Raw genomic sequence first — 27,994 nt, 5'->3', positions numbered from 1 at the left:
AAGAGAGGAAACTATTACAAAAAAAAAAAAAAAAAAAAAAAAAAGAGGCAACAGCATTATGAAAACCAAAAGTCAGGAAGAAGAAAAGATAGTCTTCTCTTTTCTCTCCCCGCCCTGAGACTGCTTCTTGTTTTCGTTCTTGGATGGCACCAGGATCACCTGACATTCGCTTACCATGAGAGCCACAAGGTCCATTCTCCCTTCTCTCTTGGACCCTCCCTGGCTCTCTTTTCCTATTGCCCTCGGGTCTTCATCACGTCTGAATGATCGCAACTTCTTCCTTCCTTCCAGCCTTGACCCCACCCAATTTATCCTTCACATTGCAGCTAGAGTGATCTCTCCAAAGCAAAGAATGGACTTCTTCTATGATTTTTCCCAGCACAGCCATCTTGCCCTGACCCACCTCTCCATACTCATGCCGTATACCCATGGGTCAACTCTACCAACTTACTATACACATACAAGTCGTAATTGCTTTGACTTTGTTGGGGCCCAGAAAGGGACACCCCAAAGTGAAGGCCTCATAAGCAGCCTCAAAAGCAAAGGTTTCCTCTGACCGTCTCCTGTCTCTCATTCTCCCCTGAGACAAGCCATAGCATCTAGAGTCCCTCGTCTCCAAGGTGGGTCATAGATATGCTCTAATCTTGCCCCCTGCCTCTCTGTCTTAGAACTGGCCATAAAGAAATTCTCTGACCTACCTTGTCTGATTGTAAGTCATCAGACCCCTGTTCCAGAAAGGGTCCTGCCCTATACCCCGGAGGAATGAATGCTACACAGAGAGAAGACTCTGAACAGACAGGCTTTTTTCCTTCCTGGGTTTCCCCACTGCGTCTATTAGCATTAAATCATATTTTTCTTGTCCTCATATTTTTCTTGTCCGATCACATTTCTACACAGCTGTATCTGCTTCATAGAACCTAAGCATAAATATAGACAGTTTTTTTTACATCTTTGAGTCGTCATTCCAAAAGCTTCTGTGTCACATAAAATTATAATAAAATTTGTTACACCTTTTCTTCATATTAATCTGTGTTTACCAGGTGATTTTTCAGAGCCCTTCAGGGGGTTGAAAAGGATGTCTTCCTTTGGTCCCTACAACTCCAAATTTGAACCTGTGTTGTTCCCACTGCCTGGAATGTCCTTTCCTTTCCCTCGCCTGTCTGGTTCTTATTCTTTCTATGTTATAACTGCTGGGTATGTTTTCTATTTGTTTCAAAAAAAAGTGAGCTCTTTAAGGGCAAGGAATTATCTGCTTCTGCAATAATGGTATATTCTGTATATTCAATATTTAAATAGTGTTTGAATGAATAAATGAATGAATGAAGCTGTTTATGAGTATAGAGAGGATATCTGTTGCCATATGTTGTACTAATGTGAATAAAAATACCCTCAAGAGATTATGGTCAATTTGGAGAATGAAATCAATGAGAATAGCATGGCATATAAAAAAAAAAAAAAGAGGTTTACCAAACGCCAAGAGGCTAAAGAATTGGACTGAAACACTGACACGTTACCCTTAGCATCAATCAGTTACCAACTCCTCAACTGAGAAGTAATTGGTTAAAGCTCAGCTTACACTTATGTAGTCTATTTACGGTGATATAACAAGTTACATATGTTTGCTTTGATGGCTTAGTAAATCTGTTTATGATTTTGTACATGTTGTATGAATTGAATTATTGTGAAATAATCCAATTTGTTAAAATTCTGAAAATTTAAATCTCTAACTAGGCACTGAAATTAGAAACCAGTGACTCCAGGTACATGATATCAAGCCTCTTGTCACTACATCCTAGGCAAGAATAGACTGTTCTTGATGGCTGCCCTTTGCATCACCATGTGGTGGTTAGAGAAGCACAGATTGTCTCTGAATAATAATAGCTGCATTTATTGAGGGCTTTCTAGGTGCCAGACAGTGGACTAAATTCTTTCCATTCATTATTTCACTAAATCCTCATACCACTCCTATGGGTTGTGTTATTATCCCATTTTACTGGGAGGGAGAAAACAAGGCTTTGAGGAGTTAAGCCAATTTCCTAAAGTCATGAAGCCATAAGTGGCAAAGTTATGATTCCAAGTCTTTCTGACTCCAAAGCCTATCCCTTTGACCACTCATTTGCTACACTCTCCTCTCTAAAGAGAGAATTACTCAATCGGAGGCTAGGGGGGTTCTATAATGGGCAGCAGAGATGTCTGGCTAAGAGAAAAAGAAAGCGTGATATGATGATGTACTGATGTGTCGTGATTCCTACCATAGCAGAGTTACCTAATGAGAAGAGAATTTTGTTTGGACTAGCAAACTCAGACTCGTCCTTTAACATTCAACTCGAAGGGCCCCTCCACTGTGGGGGGTGGGGGGAGTCTTCCTCACTTCAACATAAAGCTGATTGCTCCTTCCTCTGTTCATACTTCTACATGTTTCTACAAGGAGACCTTTTTTTTTCTTCTTTACCTTATGTTATTTCAGTCTATGTGTCTGTCTCCTTAGTGAAACTGTGAACTTCTTGAAGAGAGGAATGATACCTCATTCATCTCCCATCCCCAGTACCTCTCCATGGTGTCTGGTACATGCAAACCTAGCAAATGCTTGTTGAATGAATAAGTGTTGAGTTATATAAACAGTGAAGGCTCTAGAACAATCTGAAACAAGGTAAAAAGTGAGAATGAGCATCTGTCAGCTTGTGCACACAGGATATGACCTAGACTTCCTCTTCTTGAAAGGTAATGCTCACATTTTGAATCTTCGTAGGAGCAAAAAGAAGAAAATGGAAGAGACATCCGGAAGGGCAGAGCAGGGGTTTTCTTGCTCTTGGGGTTCTCACGGGGTGGTTGGTCTTCTGGCTGTGAATAGACCAGCATCTTCCATCTCAGTGCACTGCTGCTACATAGAGGGGCATGTGTTCAGCTTTTAGTTAAGAAATATGAAATATAGATTCTGAAAACAGGCCTCTAAGCAAAACGAAACACACACACACACACACACACACACAAATTCCAAAACAAACTTAGCACGACTCAAGCACAACCAATTCACTATCTCCACATTTGCTTGCTTGCTCTGCAAACATCTCATAGACAGACTACACAGACATTCCCAGAGCTGGCTTTCTTATCAGAGCCATAGATCATACAAATTTGGAAAATTCACAGTCATCCAAAATGGTGAACTCTTAAATTAGTCATGACCTAATTTTTAAAAAAGGAGAGGCCTTCTGGATCCCACACCTCCCTGATGTGTACTAGAAAAGCCCTTTTGTCATATTATTTGACACAGAGATAATGCACTTAAACTATTTAATGTTACAAGCACAGTTTTCAGCCCTATAGACTAAACTTTGGAGAGAAAAAAATGAATGCTAAATAACTGCTCTCAGCTCTGGCACTCGGAGTCAGAAGTGAGTCTCTTTCCCTTAAGAAATAGAAATAAAAACAAATCACTCAGATAGTCTTGCCCTTTATTCAGACTTATGAGCACATGCACACACACTTTCATACATGTACACAGACACACACACACACTTTCATACACATATACATATACACAATCCATGCCGTGATCCCTAAATGGAACAGGTTCATATTAAGGAAAATTAGACTTGAAAATCTGATCAGTGCAGAGAAGAAGGCAATCTGAGTCTCTAGGACTCTGCTAAATCCAATGAAATTTTTATTTCTTGTACTTACACCACAACCAGCAGGAAGTACAAATATACACACAGTTCCATGAGCAGCACTATTTTTGAGGTCCTTTCCTTCCAATTCAAAAGGAAATAGGACCAATATTTTTTTTAAGTAAGTTAAATCAATGAGTTACCAACTCATGTAGCAATTATCCAGTTTTCTGGAGTCTTTGCTGTATTGATCAATAAAAAATATAATTTTCTCAGTAAAGGGTAATGCCTGTCACAGAGTGGGCATTTGATAAATGTTCATGAATAAATGAACATTCAAACAAATGAGAGGGAATGGCCAACTATAAAGACAAAGATAACAGATTTCATTAAAACACAGTAATATTATTATGGACTTTTATTGGCTGGAACACAAACAAGGGAGATCATAATTATAGATCTGCCACAAATTTGCAAGTTTTTATGGGAAATGTTATTTGGCTTTTCCAGTTCTTTCTATAATGTGCAGAAAGTACTTACCTCTTTGTTCTTCATAAGAATGTTTTAAATCATTATGTACTTTTGTTTGCTTTTTATTTCAATCTATAGCTTAAAGCCCACAGGCTAAAAATTCAGCTCACAGGTAACAGAAACTCTAGAGGGCCTTTTAGATAGTGGACACTGACTCAAAGATCTCAGCTGTGGACTCAGTCTCCACAGATAGCCAGAACCTTCTGGAAATCAATAAGAAAGTCCCGCTCAGTCCAGAGCCCTAGGACACTTCCTGAAAGACTAAAGACTCTCAGAACTAGCTTGTCCTTGGACTCAAGCCTGGAAGGCCAACACTTCATAGTTTATAATTGCAAGGGCGATTCTTAGGCACAATCTCATTGCTGGATGAGGGCTTCTCCAACTTTAATGTGCATTATCTGGGATTATCTGGGAGTCTTGTCAGAATGCAGATTCGGATTCAGTAGGTCAAGGGTGGGGCCTGAGATTCTGCTTTGCTGATAATTGCCTAGATGTGATGATGCTGTTGGTCCATGCCAGGGCCACCTTTTAGAAGCAAGAGTCCGGAGTCTCTGCAGCCACACAATGCTTCTAATAGTGCCCCAGGATAGCAAGTACAGAGGTGCCACATGTGCTCAGATGAGAGGGAGTATTTACAAATACTTTTCATCTCAGTATCAGCCCTTCAAAGCACAGTCTCTGAAGCCAAACAGACATGAATTGGACTGCAGATACTGCCACACTCAGGAGCTTTGTGACCTTGGGCCAATTATTTTTGGATCTCAGTTTCCCCATCCGTAAAGTGGGGATAATAATACCTACTTCACAGAACTGCTGTGAAGATTAAATCTAGTCAAATAGATGGAAATCTGAAATTCAACTTTCCCCTTAGCTCGTACTAGCTATGAGACATTAAAAAAATCACCCAACTTCACCAAACCTTAGTTTTCTTATCTGGAAAAGGACAGACATTAATAACTAACTGGCAAGGTTACTTTGAAGACTAGGTGAAATAACTGTTTCCAACATGGGGCACATTCCTGAGGTGTACATTTATTTTAAAACAGTATTAAATATAGGGGTTCAGAGAAAAGAAGCTATAAAACTAAAATATTCAAAGAAATTTACTTGTAGAATGCAGAATTACATCTGAGTCTTGAAAGACTTTTTGGATCTGCAGAGTGGACGAGAATGTTGCCATTACATAGGCAAGTCAGAGCTCGGAATATAATGCTCCCCACTCTTCACGGACTAATTCTTATTCACCCTTTAGGTCTCAGGATAGATGTTGTTAATGCAGGGAAACCTTTCCCTGCCCCTCAGGGCACGTGAGTCCCTATATTGTATGTTATTACGGTATTCAGCATCTGCCACCAAAATTAAGTAATTGGCCTTCCAATACCAGTCTCTAAGGTCCATAATGCAGGGACCATGTCTGCCTTTTTCACTGTTGTATCCCTAAACCTAGCATAGTGTGCAAGAATATATTACGCATTCTGTTCATTTTTTTGCATGATTGAATGAATCAGAATTTCAGAACTCAAATGATCAGCTTTCAAAATATATTTGAAAAGAAATATAACTTCCTTCTAAAAATTATACATAAAAGATAATAATTTCTACTGGTTCAACTCAACAACAGGAATTACAGATAATTACCAGCCCTTTAGAACTTGCAGGAGTTGGAAGGACATGGGCAGGAATAAGTCATAGGCCCGTGGACCTCCCAAACCAGCAGAATGATTAATGCATCAACAAACATCAACAGTGGGACAAGCACTACTATCAGGCTGTACAAGAGGTGCTGCTGGAGCACATAAAGCAACAATTTCTTCTTCAGGAGAGAAGTCGAAGGGAAGCAGGGAGAGCTGCTTGAAGAATGAGCAGGAATTGGCTTGGCAAACACAGAGGTGGAAGAGCATTTATTTCATCCTAATGGTGTCTCAAGAGCACAGATTCTGAAACCTGGCTCTGCCACTTACAATTCCTACATACTTAAGCAAGTTACTTACCCACTCTGTGCTGCTTCCATTCCCACATCGGAAAACGGGACTAACAGCAGAATGCATTTTGTGATACGAGGATTAAATAAATTAATGTATGTTGAGTGCTCAGAGTAGTGCCTGGCACCTCGTCAGGGTTATGTAGATGTGAGTTGTTGCGCTGCTACTGTTTGTTGTTACTGTTATTCTTAGCTGTAGCCAAACTTATTTTCATCTGCGAATCAAAATATGTCTTTATACCTGTAATGGGTTCAAGTCCATCTGTGTGTCTGGGCACACCAGTTGAACACCACTGCCCTAAAGAAAATGGAGTGGAGACAAGGGCAACCAGAGGCAGACACATTAGGTATCAGCTGACTGCAGTAATCCAGGGGAAAAATGGTGTCTTCCCATCTACTGCAAACAGAGCACTCAGCCCATGCCTGAGCTTTAGGGTGTTATACTGGGGAGGGCTGGTTTAGTGCTACTAACCCAAGAGAGGTCTGAAATCTGTCTTGCATATTTAAGCACAGTTGCCAATCAAGTGAGTATTCCTCACTTGAAGAATGGCTCCTTTCAGTGGCTATTTTTTGCCTTCCAGTCTTTAAGGCAGGAAGGTGGCTTAACACATCAAAGAAGCATCATTCATTCTGTATACACTGCTCTGGAGTAATCTTCTCTATCAATATTTCATGAAACAGACTCCCAGAATGAGAGTGCAGACTAAAGGTCAGAGATGGTCGGTCACTGCTGAGGTTGGAAAGCTCATCTAAAACCCTCTGATGTCGGTTCCAGAGGCTGTCTACAGCCCTGACAATGTGTACTACATCCTAGAGCAGGGGTGTAACGAAAATTCTAGAGAGACATCTACTTTCCAAACAAAAGTCCCTACCATGTCTTACATTCGTTACATGATCCAGCCTCCCGCTCCAGACGGTGTTCCTGTTATTACTCAGCTCTTGGTGCTTTTTCTATTTCCACCTGATGAGCTGTCACATGATTCTCAGTTAGAAGACAATTTGGTTACATGATGTGAGGGTCCATGATTACTGTGTACTTCCTCCTCTTCCCAAAATTGCACCGACATGACAGAATAATTTTGGTGAAAATCCTTGAATTTGTAACAACTTCTATGTCAGCTACGGTTCCATTTTCTATGTCTTTGGGGGAATAAAAACAGTAGAAGGCCTGCTAGAGGTAAACTGAAGAATGGCCAGTTATCTGTCCTGAGCTTCCCCAGGACATGGTCATGAACTCCTGGCAGTGAGGAGCCGTGCTCCGTTAGCTTTCTTTAGCAGGACCTCGTGCCTACATCTACTTTTCATATTAGTAGATGATAATCGCAACCCTTTGTTCAGATTTTTTTTTAAAAAAAAAACCTTTATTGTATCTGGATGCCTGAATACCTCTTTTTTCCATTTTGCTTTATTAATAAATTAGAGCTGTTATTTCCAGGTCCCTTCTAGGTAGAGGCCTTCCCAAAAGCTCTAGAGCAGTAGTTGTCAAAATGGGACCTGGACTAAGCAGCATCAGCATCAACTGGGAACTTGTTACATATGCAGATTCCCCAACCCCCACCTCACCCCTCAGCACTACTGAATCACAAATTCTGGCATGGGATCCAGCAATCTGTGCTTTCACAAGCCCTCCAGGTAATTCTGGTGCATACTAAATTTTGAGAACGACTGCTCCAGTAGCATGAAAATTTATTTTCAAACGATTTATATTGAGTACCAAAAGGTTTATATCAAAGTACTCATTTCGTTGGGTCTTCCTCTACATGTCAAATCACCTTTTTAAAATCCTCTAGTTGTCCCTCTTGCCTACATGATAAAATACAAATTCCTTAGCTTGGTCTACAAAGACCTTACCAGCTGGCCCTTCCGCAGCCTCACCTCCCCACCTCACATCCCGTGCTCCAGCCACTGTGCATGCTCCTCACTACCCGCTGTGTGTACGTTGGATCCTCGCCCCGGAATACTTTTCCCTCCTTCTGCACCCAGCAGACCCCTCTCCTCCTTGAAGACAAAGCTGATATCGCCTCCTTCCCCAAGTCGCCCAAGCAGAATTACATACTTCCTCAATATTTCCATGTTTTCTTGTTCCTATATATCTAAGAGTACCCATTAAACTATTTTATAATTTATCCTCCATGGCCATATCCCCTGGGATAATCAATGAGCAGTTCATGAGCAATGCCTCCATCTTTTGGGTCTTTGTAGTTCCAGAGCTGAGCTGCAAGCCCGACCCTATTGGATGTTTGATGTGATTGTTGAATAATTGCTTGATGCCAATATCACATTTACAGAAAGAAAATTTAGACATTTACACTCATGTATTCTATTAAGGTCTAAGAAAGAACTCATATAATTAAATTCTTGTTGCACGGGGCTGAAAGCCTGTGTGAACAGAGATTTAACAATAGAAAAAGCAAGGACTTCCAAATCAGAAAACATCAGTTTCAGTTCCATTGCTTGCAGTTGTTTAACCTTGGGCAGATGAGTCCCTGGACCTAAGTTTCCCTCTCTGTAGAATGGGATGGAATAATACCTGTTTACCTCACTGGTTGTTCTGATGACATGAGATGCCATATGTTGTGAAAGAGATTATTAATGTATTGTGTCATGTTCATGTGTGGCTTGATCTTATTATTAGATATTAAAAATTAACTGAAGCGCTAAAGCCCAGTAAAGTTTCCATACACTGACACTTGAGGTGCCAGGACAGAAGAAAACAGGAACAGAAAAAAGAAGTTCACCAGTTGAAAAAACACTCCTTTGAAGTTAACCTAGTGGAGGTGTCTGGAACCCAAGAAAACTTCCTGCAGATATCTGCTCTACAGAGTAATTGTAGGTTTTTTCTGTCCACCTCTGTGCTCCTAGCCTTCAAATGTCCTCCGTGCTCTGATTTCTGAAGGTGAAAGGTACAAGGAGTGCTTATGCTTATGGCTGCCTCTCCGGCTTCCTTTCTGCATATCTTCTATCCCCATGCTCTACCTCTAGGAAAGCAGGGGCAATCTGCTAACTCATGTTATACAATTATGCCAAGCTTCAGATGGCTTGCCGTCAGTTGTCAGAGTACTTTCAACTCCAGGCTTTGGGGTGGGTATAAGGCATTTGGCTGTCTTGGGCAAGGTCTTTAACTCCTAGCCTGCTCTGCCAAGTACAGTTGATGCTTAAGGCGAGAGTAGAGGAATTTGAAATTGACTCTGCTCTGGAAACTCTGTTTAAGGGATGTCAGCAGTTTATAAAATTTAGTCATTTTTTAAATTAAGCTTTTTAAATTAAACTGCTTTTTTGGTGCTAATCTGTAATCTCCTCCTTTTGGCAATATTTCAGCCTACTTTGACAGCCCTGCTCAGACCCCATTAATCACATGATGTGATGATTTCCCTACTTTTCAATTTTTAAGATGCTTCAAGGAAAGTCTATCTCCCCAAACACTTGTGTGCTACACTGTAAGCCATTTTTACTGTAAAGAGAGTTGTAAAATCAATTATGGGCTTTACTGTGCTGACAGTGAACACAGATATGGGCCAGGCAAGCTTGACCTCCTGCAAGAAGGATGGTAAGCAAAGGGTCTACGCAAAGCTGAGAGGAAACAGAGCAAGAGGAAGCAGAAAGGGGAGAAGAGACAAGGGTGGGAGGCAGGCGGGCAGTGAGTTTTGAGGTCACCATAGAAAGGATGTGTTAAGTGACTGAAGCAAGACCCCCAGAAAGGGCTCAAATGCACAGGATGGAAAACACGTAGGGCTGTTCTGTCAAATCAAGGGTGAGCACTAAAGAAAGAGAATGATTTGTTAAGGGATGTTTCTAAACTCAGGTGGAATCAAGAAAACTTACTGGGGTTTTGCGATATTAGGACACTTATATATTGGTTTTTGTCCACAGTTCCTGGCTCATGCTCCTCTCTGACCTTTTACTGTCCTCCTTTCACCTGCTCCTTTTTCTCCCTGAGGCAGGACATTATCTGACCAACCTTAGCTGATTGTAGGTCATAAGACCCCATTTCAGGAGGCGCCCTGCCTCATACCTGGGAGGGAGGAATGCTGCTGCACAGGGAGGCCAAGAAGAACCTGAACAAAAGGGCTTTGCTTGGGTTTCCCCACAAAGGCTTTTAGTGTTAGATCACACCCGTTCTGTCTAGTTACATTTCTACACAGTTGTCCATGCTTCAGTCATGCCTACATGATGAAGTCTCCATAAAAGCCCAGAGCACAAGTTTCAGGGAGCTTCCAGAGAGCTGAACACATAGAGGTTCCTGGAGGGTGGTGCACCCAGGAAGGGCATGGAAGCTCCACGTCCCTTTCCCCATACCGCCCTATGCATCTCTTCCTCTGTATCCTTTGTAATATCCTATATAATAAACCAGTAAATGTAAGTACATTTTTCCCTGAGCTCTATGAGCTGCTCAAGAAATTAATCAAACCCAAGGAGGGGGCTGTGGGAACTCTGATTTGCAACTGATTGGCCAGAAGTTCCAGAGGCCTGTGCTTTCGACTGGCATCTGAAATGGGGGGTAGTCCTGGGAACTGAGCCCTCAACCTGTGGGATCTGATGCTATCTCCAGGTAGATAGTGTCAGAATTGAATTGAATTGGAGGACGCCCAGCTGGCGTCCACTGCAGAATTGCTGGCTTGCTTGCCAGTGAGGAGAAATCTCCACACATTTGGTCACAGAAGTCAGAAGTCAGTCTTCTGTTGTGATTGTTGCTGAGTGAGAGCATAGAAAAAACACTCACTTTGTGTGTTTTCACATATACACAGGTTTGAATATCTATGAGACCAATTTCAAGCTAGAACCAAGAAGTAGACTCAAGACCCCCACAAAAATTATAAGAATAGTTAAAATAGCTCAGACTAGATGTAGGAATAAGGAAGAGCCAATTGGCCTATTAACTTACTCTACCTAAAAAAAAAAAAAAAAAAAAACCAGCATAAGATACTATAACTATATTCCTATATATAGTTTCTCTCATGAGCTCTCTCCACGCTGCCACTGTTTTTACCCTCTAATAGGTGGATGATGTATGTGTTCTGCCACAGAGGATGCTGGAAGGTAGGGGGGTCTCGAAAACAAGTGAGAGAAGCCCCCTTTTCCATTGGGTGATGGCAGCAAAGTGACACATAAGTCCCACTTGTTAACTGGTGTTCCCCAGACCCTAATAACTAGACAAGATTGATTCAACCCACCATTCCACTAGTTGGGAAACTTCCATGGCTTCTGGGACACTTCTGAATTCCTGAGGCTGAGGGTGCAGGGGTTGAACCTCTTGGAGTCACTCCAGCTCTGAGTTTCCATCGGCACTGAAATGCCTGTTTCAGGAATCATCATTGATCATTTCACCATGTCAATTGTGTGGTCCCAATTCCTCATCATGTAGACCTGTATACTGAATTCATCCCTTTTCCTTAATTTTACTGCCCCCAATCAACAAATCAACAAAATAAAAGCATCAGCAAGGTATTTGTGTGAATAGAAGGCTTTGTCAAAGATTGGGGCAATGGCCAGATATACATCACAGAAACGTAACTTAAAATTTCATCATTGGTATCTCCGTTCCTGAAAGTCTCTCGGCCACTTCTCAGACTCGGACACTAGTTTTCCACCATATTCTTCGCCCTCTTCTCTCTTTTCTCTTTCTCCAACACTTCAACAACTCTGTTGATCTCTAAAGCAGAGAGGGTGAATAATCTCTTTCTTACTCTGGCTCTCATCAACCCATGTCATTAGAGGTTCATCTTCTGCCACAAGAAGCAAAGTATTGCCTTGTTGTATGGAAGCTTAGATCTCATACATTCCACATTTCCAGTGACAACTTCTTTTCAAATGTCATCGAAGAACTATTTATTTAGTGACTGCTGTGCACCACAAGTTTACATGCACAAAGATGTTCGTATAACATTTCTAATAATTCAAAACTAGAAAAACTTAAATTTTAACCAGAGGGAAATGGGCAAATTTATTATGATTTAGTCACTCAACGGTGTATTCTATTTAGTAGAAATCACAAAATTTAACTGACATTATAACTCCTATGTGCAGAAAACCGTAATTGCTTTATTTAAACTAACGCTCCTCTGGCCTTACTCCACTGATTGGTGGGGGAAAGATTAACTCACTGTTTGGTCTCATTTAAAGCATAAGCAGCATTGATAATTTAGCCATGTTCAGGCTACTTGAAGAAAAGAGTTAAATCTCTCACATAGTTCCACGTCCCCTGCTTCCTTCATCAACATGGCATCTGGGCATATGGCGCAACCTACATGTCCTTTTGGCAGCAAAAAGAGGAGGGACTTTTGAGCATGGGGTTGGCTTTTTCCTTTGGTCTCTGGAGCTGATCCAAGGCTGCTCTGCATCTTGCCGACTTTCACTGATGCAAACTGCTGCTCGTTTAACTCAACCTCATTTCTTTGCTTGGTCAAGCCCTTGAGTGCTCCTTGGCTGAATAGGCCTCGCCTCAGCATCGGATGACTGAACAGCCCTCACTGGTTGTCATGCCTCCATCCAGCTCTGGTCCACAGTCCACTCCCAGGCTTGGCTGTTGGATTTCCTTGTTCTACCACCACCCAACAAACCCCATTACAGGCTCACTGGCTTTCAACTAACTATACGCATCCCTGGGAATGGAGGGGTATTCTAGAAAGTGCCAACCAGACCCTTTTCTAGTCAGGTCTGACCACACACCTCCCCCTTTTAATCAGCCTGTGCACAGAAGTCTCCTCCTAAGAATCCCAAACAGAAGTGTGGCGTGGTGGTGGGGTGGAGGTGGGGGAGCTTCCTGCAGGTTGTGTGCTTCTGTAAACTGTGAAATGTTCAGTAAATTGGGACTCACGATTCCTTCCCTTTCCTCCCCTCCCTTCTCCTCTCTGTCCCACCTCCTCTGGGACAGAAGGAGAGTGGGCTTTGCTTTTGCTTCCTTTTGTCATATACATAGCCCCGCATCTACTGAGCAATGATCCTCATGCTTTGCTGCCGAGGACAGAACGAGCATCTTCTACACCATGAGAGAACTCTGTTGTCTGGGCTGTCCAGGCTTGGTTGTAAGACCCAAGAGAGGGCAGGTGCCAAAGGAATATAGCAAATCCTTTCTCCTGCAGTGTGATCCTTATCTGCATGTCAAAAGCTACATGCTACCTCAGTCTTTCTCCTGATATTATTTTCATGCTAAGCAGGAGGATATCTTGGCCAAGGTAATTAGATGAAGGCCAGACGAATGTACTCAGGAAGACAAAAGAGAAAAGTATGTTAATGAAAAATTTATCTCCATCACAGAGTGACCATTTAAAAAATATCCTAATGAAGTTGTTCATAACATGCAAAAATATATATGTTTGACTGTTTTGTGAAGCAAGCAGGATAAAAAATTATAAAAAACAAAACAAAATAAAATAAAGTCACAACTAGGTTAAAATGTGTATAGAGGAAAGGTTGAAAGGAAAGACACCAAAATGTTAACAGTGAAGGTCTCTGAGTAGCCACACTATGACTCTTAACTTCTCTATTTTCCTGACTTTGCAGAATTTCTATAATGAGGATATATTGCCGCTACGATGGGAACAAATTTAATTATTTTAGTTGTAAGTAAATGTTTTTTAAAAAGTAAAATTAAACAAATATTTTTTCAGAATTCACATTCATTCACCAAATATTGAGCAATTGTCACATTCTAGGTGTTCTAAGTGTTTCGAGTTATGGGTACAAATGAGGCAACGTCCTGCCCTTGCAGAGTCTGACACTCTAACAGGAAAGGGGGGAAATGACAGTGATGTCAAAATTAGACCAGTGCAGGGCCGGCCCGGTGGCGCACTGGAGAGTGCACTGCTTGGGAGTGTGGTGGTGCTCCCGCTGAGGGTTCGGATCCCATGTGGAGACCGGTTCCCACTCACTGGCTGAGTGAGGTGCAGGCGCAACACCGAGGGTCGCGATCCCGTTGCCGGTCCCCAGTATGGGCGCGACACCGAGGGTTGTGATCCCGTTACCGGTCAGTAAAAAAGACAAAAAGGAAAAAAAAAAAATTAGACCAGTGCAAGGTTAAATGAATCATGGAAATACTATGCAGAGTATAGTATATACTAATATATCCTAGTATTATGCTACACACTGCATATAGTACATATTGATAGCATAGTATATCTATAGATATATTGAAAATATGTAATATAGAAAAATATATAATACATCAAAAAACTCTAAGCAGCTGTTAAATATAATTAAGCAATGATATGAAGAATTTTCCACAATAGAGTGTTTAGAACAGCGTGTAGAGCTTGCTGCACACACACATCCTCGTTTAGGTGTCTCCCCTTCTGGTGGAATACATAAGAAGCTGCTAACAGTGGTTGCCTTTGGGGAGGGGTCACTAGGGAATTAAAGGGCAGAGAGAGGAGGCAGATTTGCTTGGGATATCTGAATTATTTAAGGTGTGCTTGTATTGCCTACCATAAAAAAGAATAATTTAATGTATATCTTTTAAAAAACTATCTGTCCATATGAATCATACAGTCTGTTTCACCTTTTTGGAACAAATACTTAATGATAATTTTGACTATCCTATCACTCAATTCTATTTAAATTATTTCTCTGAAAAGTGTCAATTTTCATCGAATGCTATATTTAGAGAATGCTAAATATCCATTTATTCCCTCGATACACAATAGGAAACTTTTAGATTCTTAAATTACTTTTGTCTGTAAATTTTTAATCAACTGCTTAGTAAGCAAAAAAGTTCTCAGGAGGAATAAAAAAAATAGGCCATTTGAAGGGCTTTGAGTAGGAGGGAACTCTGCAGTCTGTGAAGTCCAAATCTCAAAGTGAGAAACCCTTTAGCATGTGGCCTTCTATTATTTACATAAATACCACCAAAAGCTCGCTCTTTCAGAAGACAACCCACCCTGTCTCAAGACAGCTCAGGTTACCAGAAAGGCTCTCCATAAATTAGGTAGAAAACTACAATTTCCAAAGGAGTTTTCCCCTGTACCTGGAATATCCACCTCCTCTGGCTTTCCCTTTCAAAATTCTACCAGTTTTTCCAGATGCATGTCAAAGGCCACCACCTCAGTATGCTGTGTCTCCAGTCACAGCCTGCCTTAGGTTTATCTCCCCCCCAAACCCGCCAGACCCCAGGCCCCAAGGGCAGACCTGGGCTTCCCCACTTTGAAGTTCCTCCTGCAATGAACACACAGTAAGTGCTTAACTTTCACTGCACTAATTGAGAGCTCTCTCTTCCAGTCACCCTCTGGGCTCTGAAATCATTTCTTAAGCAAATGGCTTAGGAGTGGCAAAAAAAGAAGGTAGCGACCAGGTGGTGGGACATCCCAGTGGTGAGGATGGAGGGGTATGGTAGACATGAAAAGGGCAATATGTTTCTGCTCTTTGTGAGGCTGAGCCACTCACTGTGCATCTCTAGCAGGTGAGGCAGACAGAATACCTTCCTAGGCAGCCTGCACACCGTGTGGTGTGCTGCATTTAATGTTCTTCAGCTGTGCGACAGGACTGACAGATATCATCCTGCCTTCATCCTTATCTAATCGTTTTACGGGGCATTAAGCTCTCTTTGGCTGAACCAGTTACCAGCTGCAACAACACTCCAGGAAAGCACACGACCTCCGCTTATGATAAAGCACATTACACGAACAGAACCCATCTATATGTATCTCTGATCAGCCTTCTCTATAATGTACCCTAGGCTCACCCTCCTGCTCCTCCCTGGGGCAGGGAACTACACCCACTCAGCTGGAAGCAATTACTTCGAAGGTGCCCCGCTGTGCTAAAACGTTATTAGGGTTTTAGATAAAGTTGGTAAGACTTTTTCCCATGGCAACATAACTTTCACAGTCTCTAGGTGAAATGCAGACCACTCTCTGTTTCCTGGTTTATAAGCGTTAATGACCACAGTTTTACTACAAACAGTGGTTACCTTGTTTGTGGGGTCAGCCTCTCTCCGTGCAAAGATGCAGAGTGCTCTGGTAACCCGAAGGCATTTCAAACATGTTTCTGCTGGAACAGCTCAGGATCATTGCTGTGTACCTCACGCTGCCGCCCTCTTCTCCACGTGCTTCCCTGTGCTGCTGGCATGTGTTCATTCTGCAGCTCCTGGCAGCTGCTCCTCAGAGCAGTAGGATTCCAGCAGGTGAGGAATGTGTACTATGCAAACCATGGCAACCGGAAACACTAACATCTCCTGTATCCCCTCCCGCCCGAAAATGAATGGCACAGCTTTTGCAACAGAGTCCACGTGATAGAACTGGTCTGTATCCCGGGAGGGAGCAATTAGCCATGACAGAGAGACAGACGCAGTGTGGGGAAATGGTTAACAACCCTGGCACTGGAGCCAGCCTGGGATTGGATTGTGGTTCTCAGCCTTACTGTTTGACCTTGAGCAAGTTATGGAAGTTCTGTTGTCTTAGTTTCCTCATGTGTAAAATGGAGGAAATATCTCAAAAGGCAGTTATGGAAATTGAATGAGTTGATAAAAAGTACTTAGGGCATAGAACAAGCCCTCAACACACGCTAGTGTGTCTGGAAGATGACCTCACATACCAAATATTTACTTATTATGTAGAAGCCCACGATGTACAAAGTTCCAGCTCCAGAGCAGATCTCTCTAAGTGGCTAATGGAACATCTCTTCTCCAAGGTGCTTCAACCTCAGCATGCCCAACGCTAAATTCATGATTGTTCCCTATCCACCCCCTCACCAGTTCTCTCTGCCTTTGACAACGGCACGACCATTCATCTCAAATAGACCCTGCTTCTCCCTTGGCCTCCACATCCCCTAATCCAGGCTACCTCCGGGCTCTCACCAGGCCACAGCCAGCCCTTCCCCCTGGTCTTCCCTCACCCCCTCCAATCTTTTCCCCATGCAGCAGCCAGAGTGGTGCTATGCTGAGCCTCTGGTTAAAGTCAGGTTTCTTTTTTTCATGTGTTCTCATGCAATCATGTACCTTTTCCTTCAAAGCTGTGTGTTGTAGATTGGACGCCCCTCCAACCCCCATCACTGAGGCTTAATCCCCACTGTAACTGTTAAGGGTGGGAAATCCTATCACAGTAATTGAAAGGTGGGGCCTTGAAGAGGTGATTAGATTTAGATTGTACGACCATGCCTAATGAATGGATTAATAATGGTGGTCAGGGGTGTGGTTCTGAGGGCTTTAAAAGAAGGGCACATGAGAGGTTAGTCTGTTTCCACCATCCTGCAATGTGAGACCGCTGGGCCACTGCCACTACCACCAGACATATTCCTTGGATTTTGGACCTCCCAAGCCTCAGACCGCAAGAAATAAATTTCATTTTCTTTGTAAATCATCCAGTTCCAGGTATTTTGTTATAAGCAACAGAAACGGGCAATACACTGTGTTTGTAATTAGATATACATTAGCGTGATTCTTCAAAGTGTCTGTCTTCCCAAGAGATTAAAAACTCCAGAGAGCCATAACCAGCCTGTGGTTAGGTGCTCGGTGGTAAGTACTTCTAGAATTCATTAACCAATAGAAGACTTGCATGTGTTTAGTACTTCCCCATACATTACTTCATTTAGCCTTCATGCAGACATTTAACATTGAGCATGATTGTCCCATTTTAATATATGAGAACACGAGGCTGAGGGACTAGGTGATTTGTTTAAGACCATACAGAGGGTAAGTAGAAGAACCTAAATTCAAGTATTCTGACTAGAAGTCAAGCCTCTCCCAACAAATGCTTTTGACAGCTTCTCTTCAATAGTCTGTTTGCATCGTGCAGAATGTTCAGTTAGAGAGCTATGCATATCTGCACTGAGATGCTGAATTTTCTAAACCAGAGACGCAGTGGACCTCCAGTGGTTCACCACTGGCCATCCTTCCCACAGCTCTGCCTTGCTTCATCCTGGCCTGAGAGGGACAGAGGGGGAGAGAGAGCTCTTGCCAAATGAAAGGCCGGGTCTCTGCTAATCCTGACATAATTGTCCAGTGGTCTGAGGTGCCCCATGTCCCCCTTCCCAATCTCCAGTGGTGACCACCAGCACCCAAGCATCACCACTTTACCTCATCAGTCATGGGCCAAACCAGGAAAACAGAAAACAACCTTCAGCATTTCAAACAAAGGGAATGTGATGCAGGGAATTTGTTACACTGGTGACAAAAGAGGCTGATTAGCCAACCTGGGGACAATGAAGCAGCCCAGATGTTAGCAACAGCAGGAAACCACTGCTGCCCCTAGGCAATAAGAACTAAGGGAGGAGGAGCATTACCAGAGACCAGGAGCCCAGGTCACCTTGAGCATGGAGGAGGAGAAAATCTGGTGTGGGAGGGAGGACAATGGTCCCCCAAAGATGTCCACATTCTAAATTTACATAACAAAAGGGACTTTACAGATGTGATTAAGCTAGGGATCTTCAGATGGAGAGACTATCCTAGATTTTTCAGGTAGACCCAATGTAATCAGAAAGAGAGGCAGGAGGCTCAGAGTCAGAGAAGACACTGTGTTGTCAGAAGTGAGGTTGGAGTGATGTGGCTACAAGCCAAGGAATGTGGGCAGCCCCTAGAAGCTGGAAAAGGAAAGGAAACAAGTTCTCTCCTAGAGCCTTCAGAGGGGATGCAGCCCTGCTGCTCCCTTAATTTTAGTCTCATAAGACTTCAGCCTTCTGACCTCCAAAACCATAAGAAAATAAATTTGTGTTCTTTAAGCCTCTAAATTTGTGGTAATTTAGAATAGCAGCCATAGGAAATTAATACACCTGGCTCACCCCTTCTTCCCACATTTCAATCTTCTTACTAGCTGAACACAACAGAGAGCCAGCTGGCAAAGAAGCCAGGGAAACACAGCCTACAGGAGAAGGACAAGGGTAGGATCTGGGGGCAAACACACACAGGACCACTGCAATCCCTTTACTGTCACCACAGGAAGCTAGCACCATCGTGTATACTAGAAGCCCATTCTTCTGAATTGCATTTAAAAATACTATGTGTATAAATCTCTCTGCTAAGTTTGTTCTACTCTAAGTGGGAAAATGACTGACATATTAAAACCTGTGCAGCAATGGGAACATGTATATAATAAAAAGAAGGCTTATTATCGCTAATATATTCAAATTCCATTGCTTAATCACTAGAACCAAGGAATGACATTTGGTCAAGGAGTAATTTTCATAAGATGACCTGGTAATTTTATGGACTTCATTTAATTTTTCTTATATTATTAGCATATAAATCAAGGCAGATGACATTGCCTCATTTTTCTCAATGGCACCAGCAGTAGAGCACAATCTATAAAGTGAAAGTATTCCATAAAAACGAGCACTACCAAGTCATTGTGTGTGCAGGCTGCTGCCCATGGCTCCTTTCTCTGAGTCAGTCCCTGATGTGACTTGGCAGCCCATCTCCATCAGCTCTGTGGTTGAAAAAAAAATGGGTCATTGCACCGTGACAAAAAGACATTCACTGGAAATACAGCAATTAAGAAAAGTTTGAGTTCCACTGGTCTCAAATGCCCAAAGGAAGCTTGTACTTGCAGTGTGTGTGGGTGCCAGAGCAGACAGACCGACAAAGCAACACAAGCTGCACCAGCAGCCCACCAGGGACACAGTTAAGAATTCAATGAGACAAAAGGAAGTGGCTGAAAGCCACTGATGGAGGGGACATGAGGCCTTGGAAAAAGTCTGTTTTCTGCTTTACTAGTATTTAATTGAAACATTCTGGAACCTCCAGTCCCAGGACCTCAAAGTAGGGCATCACAACAAAAGACTCAACAATAAAGTTTTCATTTATGAAATTTTATTTTTGCCTAATGATATGGAAATAGATGGGATTCACACTCTGTAAAGGCAAAGTTTCACTGGTTTCACACGCACACACGAAACGGGAAGAGTTCATAAATGAAACAAACTAGCAAAAAGTTAACGGTTGTTGAAGCTGGATGATAGGTACACAGAGTTGGTTGTATTAGTTTCTCTTCCTTTGTGTTTTAAAATTTGCATTAGAAAGGGAAAAGGTAAGCGTTGGTTTCACTGGACGTGGAACACTTTTTCTAGTCATTCTTCCTTCACACTTCATTTCATAACAATTTTCACCAGGCTTCACCATGTCTCTATGTCACGGGACCCACAGTCACTGCAGATGTCGCCAAGCCCACTCTTATTCTCTCATGCATATGTGGAAAGCAGAAGCCTGCTCCGGCAGAGGAAGGACAATGCCCAGGCTCAAGGCAGGAGAAGTGAGAGGGCAGCAGTCTAAAGGGAGTAAAAATACAGGGCAGGAGTAACCTCTCCACTGAAATGTGCTGTGAAGGACACACTGTAGCACCAGCTCACTACTGGTACTAGAGGGCTACCAGAACTCAGGGGATATTTAGATACTAACTCAAGTACAATTCAAGAAGCATTTATTGAACACCCATCATGAACCAGGTCAGGGTGTTCGGCACTGAGCCGAACACACAATAGCCTCAAAGTGCCACCATCTGCAATAGCTAATGTTTAGTTGTCTTAGAAAGTTGAAGAATGTTGACCGAATTGCCTGCAGGGCCGTCATTTTAGCAGTGTTAAACAAATAAAGGAAAATCTGAAAAGACAAATTCTCCAAATGCTGCTTCTCAGCACCACCTCCTCCTGCTGTGCAGAGCAGGTGAGTTGAAGATAGGGCTAGCTTCCTTTCTTAGCAACAATTTTTTAAAAAAGGCAAAACTTTGCTTTTTTAGAGCACCAAGATGGTCAAAATATGCACTGTTGATGAGCTGACTAATTTGCAGAGTGTGTAGTACATAACAAAGTGGGAAACAGGGAGGAAGAGATTCATGCCAATCCCGTTTTGTAACGAATGTCTGAAAAATCACAAGGGTCATTGGTTCCAGTCTTTCTTGCTTCTCTCACTGTAGGAGACGGGGGATGGAGTCATGAGGAAATAAGCCAGGATTGATAACGGTCTGTGCAATGCCTTATTCGTTTAAAGCGCTGCGCCCCTCCCCCTCTTTTCCTTCTTAACAGCTGGCCCACAGAACCTAAACTTAGCAAGGGCGAGGTGTAGGAAACCAGATAGTGCATTCTACAGTTGGATAGGAAATACTGGGCTCAACGTGTTTAAGGTTAAGATTAATTCCTCACTTCCTCTGAATCTATTTTAAAAACAGAGCAAAGGATGGCATATGCTTTCTTCTAACAAAATGACAGATGATCAAAGGATAAACATGATCCCTATGTCAAGCCCTCCAACTACTGCCGTGGCCCTTTGCCTACAGAATAAAAAAAAAAAAAAGTATTTTATCATGGTGGTTTAAACTTGGTTGCCGTGTTTATTCAGAAAATTCAGTGTTGGCAACAGCCAGAAAAATAGTGAATCATGATTGGCTGAGTTTACACAAGCCTGTAGAACAAAGGAAAATTTTAGTGCTACTGTTCTTAAACCTCTACTTCACAGCGATAAGCGGAGACCACAAGCCTCTCTCTCTGCAAGAGGGAGTTTGAGCTTCAAGTCTGCAAGGCTTGGTGTCTGAGAGCAGAAATGTGCCAGCTGATGAAGTGAAGAACTTTTCGGATTCACAGCAACAATGCTAATTAACTAACGTTGGCTCCTTATTATTCCCTGTGTTATGTAAACAAGAACTCTCTGCATGGCCATTCATTAGGGCTGGTTTAATTGAATTCGAGAAGAGATGGCTGCTTTGGGAAGTGAAGGACTGAAGGCTTCTGAAAGAGCAGCATCTCACAAGTGACTTACAAATGACATTTGCATCAGAAACGTGCAGAGGAAGAAGGACAGCAGACCCTGGGCCCTCCCTTTTCCTCCAGAGTGGTTTAAATGGCTCTTCACTAATTGTTTTTTTCACAATCTGCCTCTGCTTTGCTCCTCTGAGGTAGTCATTTTTGATGTCCCACAGAGCTAAGGCCTCCTTTGAGTTTTTCAAGACCCCACACGTGCAAGATAAACGCCAATCTACAATCCCTTCATCATAAAGACAATCAGCTCAGAAATTGGCAGACCATACAAGTCTAATGACTCTGACTTCTGTTGTCAGTGTTCTGGACTTTTTTTTTCAACCAAAGCACTTTTTAACTCTGGATGGAATCTGGTAGTTCTTTAAACAGGGTGTAATTATGAAGACCATTCATTCAATCATTCATTTACTCATTCTACAAATGCGAGGGTACTTCACGAAGTTTGCGGAAAAATAGAAGTAAAAGATACTATGAATCTTTCTACACACTTTTTGAAGTGCCCTTGTACTTCTCGAGTTCCTAATGTGTATTGGGCTCTTCTCTAGGCACTAGGGATTCACATCAAACAAGACAAAGAATGAGCGTCTCAGGGAGATTATACCCCAGTGCAGGGAGACAGACGACGAACAGAAGGGTAGTGCCATGATGAAAATAAATCAAGGTGAACAGCTAGAACCACCAGGCGGGACTTAGACGGGGTGTTCAGAGAAGACTGTCTGAGGAGGTGCCATTTGAACCAAGACATGAATGCTGTGCGGGAGCCAGCCAGGCAGAGATCGGGGGCAGGACATTCCAGTGGGGGCACAACAAGTTCAAAGGCAATTAGGCAGGAACAAGCAGGGCGAGTCCGAGGCACAGCAAGCAGGCCAGGCAGGCTGCAGCACAGCGAGTGTGGGCAAAGGGGGGCCGCCACGGAGCAGGTGATGCCAAACCCTGCAGGTCCGTCCTTGTAGGACATGGCACAGCCTTCAGGTTTGGTTTTGTCCACAACGCAGTGGGAAAGCAGTGGTGGGAAAGGGCTTCAAACAGGGCAGTGACGTGATCTGGTTTGGATTTTTAACTTCTGCCTGCTGTGTGGAGACAAACACAGGGGAAGAGGAAGAGTGGAAGTAATGAGACCAGTCAGGAAGCTGTAATACACGTGAGAAATGACACAAAGCTACTAATGTAAGAACAACCATTAGCATATATTGAGTGCTGACTGTATGCCAGGCATTGTGCTAAGCCCTTTGCATGCCATATCTCATTTATTTCTCCTAATACCCCCGTGAGAAGTTGAGAGACTAAGTAACCTGTCTAAGGTCACAAACAGAGGGTCAGGCAATCTGACTCCCCCATTCACCTGTCTCGGAACTTCAGCAATGAACACTATGTGAGCCCTGGAAAGAACTCCACTGAAGACAACCATACACACCCCTTTTTATAAATCTGATGTGGTGCTGATATTGGAAATAATTTGCTCTGGTAATTCTGATCAAATTATTATTATACTGTATGTCTGTGTGGGTACGGGAAAGAGGGGGAAGAAGAGGCTTTGCAAGCAGGTACCAGCGGAAAAAAGGAAAGTAGCAGAGGCGAGCTAACAGAATATTCCTGTTGTCTCCCAGCTCTTGGGTCTTTGGAACCTGAGAGAAAGAGCACATTCTATTTGAGAACCTTGTCCTTGAAGGAGAGCTGGGTTTCAGTTGAGATGAGGAAGTGAAGGGAACGTTCAGTGACAAATAAGTGTGTGTGGGGGTGGGGGGTTTACAACTGAATGGGGATTCCAGAGGACACACTGGAAAGATTGGCAGAAAGCACAGCAGTGGGAGGATGAGTCAGGGGCTAAAATGCACAAAACAACACAGGAGTAAGAGTACATGAGAGGACACAAGTTCAGATGGCTTGCAGTTTGGGTGGTGGCCAGGTATGACAGGCATGAGAAGCAGGAAACGAACTGGGCTCATGATTCCAAACAGATCTTTGGCAAGGGGTCTCTCTCTGCCTGGATGCAGGACTCCAGGTGCTGTGGAAGCCCCTGCAGCCAGTTCCCAGTCCTGCTGCATTTACCCGACTCGTGCCTTACATGAGGGCAACACATATAATATATACCCTTGACACGGTCAGATGTTCCAAAGGAGCCTCATCTAAGAGTTTTGAAGTTGAGTTTTTAGGGTTAATCCCTCTCAAAGCATTCCTGATCTTTCTCCTGTCCAGGCCTAGATCGATGAATATAGGTTCATCAAAGGGCACGAACCTAAGCTTAATCTGGAAAATATTACCAAGTAAACTTCATAACAGACAGCAATAGGATAAAATTGAGCTAGACACCAGCAAGATTTTTTTCTGCCTTTCTAAGATACACATCTAGCTAGCTGGTTAGCCTAGTTGGTTAGAGGGTGGTGCTGATAACTCCAAGGTCAAGGGTTTGAATCCCTGTGCTGGCCAGCTGCCAAAACAAACAAACCAATAAAAAAATATCTACTAAAACATACATCTGTATAATTGACACATTAAATGATTCTACCATATTTTCCCAGTGAATTCAGGAACTCATGCAGTCATTACTAAAGTAAGCCTGAAGGTTTTTTATATACATCCTACAGACAAAATCCTTACAAGTAAATAAGTAATGAATGCTCTTTGGGTCTCTTCAGGACTTCTGGAAAAATAGTCATCTTCTGTTTCAGCTTCCCTTTGCATCTGCAAGGGTCTGTGTCCCGGCAGAGGTGTGAGGACACACTTCCTCACACCACATCTTCACTTCCTCAGGGAAGACGTCCTCATGCCCCTTCCTCACCACCGCTGTCAGTATAAATTCGGTGCCCCTTCCAAATGCTCACCCTGCGCTGTCTTAACTCAGACTCCCTGACACACATATTACACATGTTTGGTACACGGTAAGGGAGTCAGTCCCTTCTCTCTGTCTTTCCTTTTCTTATTACCTCGTCTTAGAATATTGGTTATACTCTTCCTGCTCTTTTGAGGTGGGAGTAGCAGATTCTTCAAAATATAGCGTGAGACCATTTTGCTGAGAATTTTGGGAAATGGTAATTAGGAAAGAAATCCAGATGAGGAAAGGAAACTAAAATTTATTGAGTGTCCACTATGTGCCAGGAAATATACAGGCAGCCTAACCTGCACATTTCACTCAGTCCTTCCAGCCTGTGCTCAGTCGTGCTCTCACACACACGAACCCGCATCATGACTCCAAGTCAAAAACTTGACTGAACCTGAGCAAATTTTATGAGCAAATTAATTATGCATTACAGGGATACCAAAATAGGTTTTTTAATAGAATGGCACCCATTCTGCTGATCCCAAATTCCAAGAAAGCAAATCCAACATCAGAAGCCAAGAGACCATTATTTGTATCTGAATCATTCACCCCTGGGCAATGGGTCAGAGAATGAAGATAATTATATACTTTCTGGTTAATTACCTGAGATGAATCATTCTATGGATGTGTATAATGTCAGTGGAGCTGTAGTTTGGTACAAGCTATCACAGGAATCTGTCGCAAGTTTCCCGGATGCTCAGCAGGAGCCAGATAGACCACCTATCAGAGAGTGCAAGACCACAGAATTCCCACACACCACTGCCTGCCTGGCTTGCAGCCCTTCTCCAACCATCAGCTCCAGACCAATCTCAACCTCCACCTGCTCCTCCACCTGTCCAGTTCACTCAGTATGGTTCTCTGTCCTTGCTGTTATGTCACACCATCCACAGGCTCAATCACACCTAAACAATGGCTATCCATGGCCCCTGAAAATTAATTAAGAGTAGTGGGTTAAAAGCATGAAGAGAGGGTTACCCCCTACATATTGTACATGTGAACAGAATACCTTCTATACCTTCCTTTCCCTTGCTGTTAAGTTTTTGGCCATAACAGATGAGGCAGGCATTGCTGACTGCCTCTTCAATATATTCCCACCACCCCTTCCTTTACTAACACAATATCTATGCAGCTATGGGCTCGGCGGGTAACAAACTACTGGTCAATATGAGGAAGTCTGCTGAAGGCTTCATGGACAGCTTTCTTCCCTAATAAGAAGAGATACATGGAGACAAACTATGCTTTCTTCCTTTGGACATTGTCATGGGAAGACACAATGCTGTAGCTGCTGCAGAAGGGAAAGCCAAAACATGTGACAGAAGCTGACCTGGACTCCAGTGAACCAATGCTGGTCCTATGTGAGAAAAATTCTTTATCGTTTAGGTCACTTTTAGTTGGTATTCTGTTACTTACAGCCAAAATCATCCTCATCGATTTAATGCAAAAGCCAACAACTTCTAGTCTGTTATTCATACCTCGTGTGGGCTAGATAGAGGACAAGGCTTAAGAAACAGAAATACATCTCTAATTACAGATTAGGAAAGAAATTGCCAAACTCACTTCCTACAGACAATTACTGAGATCCTTAAAACTAACAAAATCCTCACTTTGTATTATAAAGGAGAATTTCTTCAATAACTTTTAGACCATTTATTTTAAACAAGTCAGTTTATTTCTACCAGGCACTTGGTATGTAGAATTCTCTTTGTAAGTTTTGAATAATGTGGAAAAAATGAACTCATGCAAAAGGAAATTAATCTGGCTTCTTTATGCTCTCAAGATGTTGTTATATGAAAGAGACCCTGGGTTGCTGTCCTAGGCTGCTATTAGCAGACACTAATCCTGAATTAGCATCAGGATAAAATTGTTCCTTCAAAATAACTAAACTAGAACAAGTAAACTAAATTTGCATTTGGGCCTAGTTTACCCCTTTCCCTCTAGGATCTTAGAAAGATGCGAGCTCTTGTTTATTAACTATATGTAGAATGTTGTCTTCCAACACCCATTTTACCAAATGCTTACACCTCACTCACTGGAAAGTCTTTGTGCCCTTCTCCTCTCCCAATTGTAAATGAAATGATTCTGTGACACTCTTTAAATTCCACTGCTCATATCACCCTGGGAAACTAATAAGAGAACAGCCCACCCCCAACTCTATTTCCTGCCTCCTCCCCTCTGCTGTTTCCCAACAAGCTGTCTGCCTTCAGGAATCAAAAGTTGCAACAGATCAGGGGAAGGCAGGATCTAAACAAAGTTTTAAGAGTTTGCAACATGTATAAAGTTTCTATCAAAAAAACATCTTTTTAACTTTGGCAAGGTACAGATATACTAAAAAATCAGAATGAATTTAAGAAGTTTTCTGATCTTACAGTTGATAGGTTCAGAACCAAAATAACTCATGAAAGGAAAAAAACTCTAAAATTATCACTCATCTTTTAGTGAGCAGAAATCTTATGCATGGGAAGTCCACCCTAGAGTAATTTCAAGAGAACAAGAAAGTAAGGAAATAAGATTTGAGTGCACATATCTTGGGGAGCGGTAACAGGGTGATTTAAATGCACACTGAGATCGAATATGAACAAGATTATTCCTGAACCCTTGTTTGGATAGTGGGGACAGGAGAAAGCATATGTTGAAATAAAGGATGTGTAGATTCCAAGAAGTAGACAAATGAACAGCAGAAGAGGATCCTGAATGAAGGAATCCTCCCTTCAGCCACCTCCCAGTTTTTGCCTGTCTACAGAAGTAGATGTGATGCTTCTTGGGGCTTCAGAATATGAGTCACAGGAGCCAGCAGTGCACTCCCTCCAGGACAGTGGCCTGCCGCGCCTCTCGCCAGGCAGCAAGACAAAACCACTTGTTTGTATCCATCCCAAGTACACAGTTATTGGTCAAAACTCAAAGGTGTTTCTCTGAGGGAGATGTGCAAATGGAATACGTGAAAAATATTGTGGAATAATAAAGAATATACCTTGTCTTTGTCCCTGGTTTCTGGAACAGCACTTCAAAAGCCCTTAGAATTTCCTGAGTATTATGGGCTGTGTCCCCTCAAATTCATACGTTGAAGTCCTAACCTTAGTACCTCAGAATGTGACTGTATTTGGAGATAGGGTCTCTCAAGTTAGATGAGGTCTTTGAGGTGAGCCCTAATCCAATAAAGCTAGTGTCCTTACAAGAAGAGGAGATTAGGACACAGAAATGATGTAAGTACTACCACGAAATTTTAAGTAATATGTGTTCTGTGTGATTTTTTTTTATTTGAGATGTACATGTCATTATATCATTCCACTATAATACTATAAGCAAATATTATAAAATTTTAAATATTTCTATTTCTATTGAACTATTAGAGTTTGAAGAATTCTCAAAATAATCCAAAACTGGTATTTT

The sequence above is a fragment of the Galeopterus variegatus genome, unplaced genomic scaffold (assembly GCF_000696425.1).
Source record: "Galeopterus variegatus unplaced genomic scaffold, G_variegatus-3.0.2 Scaffold2301, whole genome shotgun sequence".
Lineage (NCBI taxonomy): Eukaryota > Metazoa > Chordata > Mammalia > Dermoptera > Cynocephalidae > Galeopterus > Galeopterus variegatus.
This window is presented reverse-complemented; position numbering follows the sequence as displayed.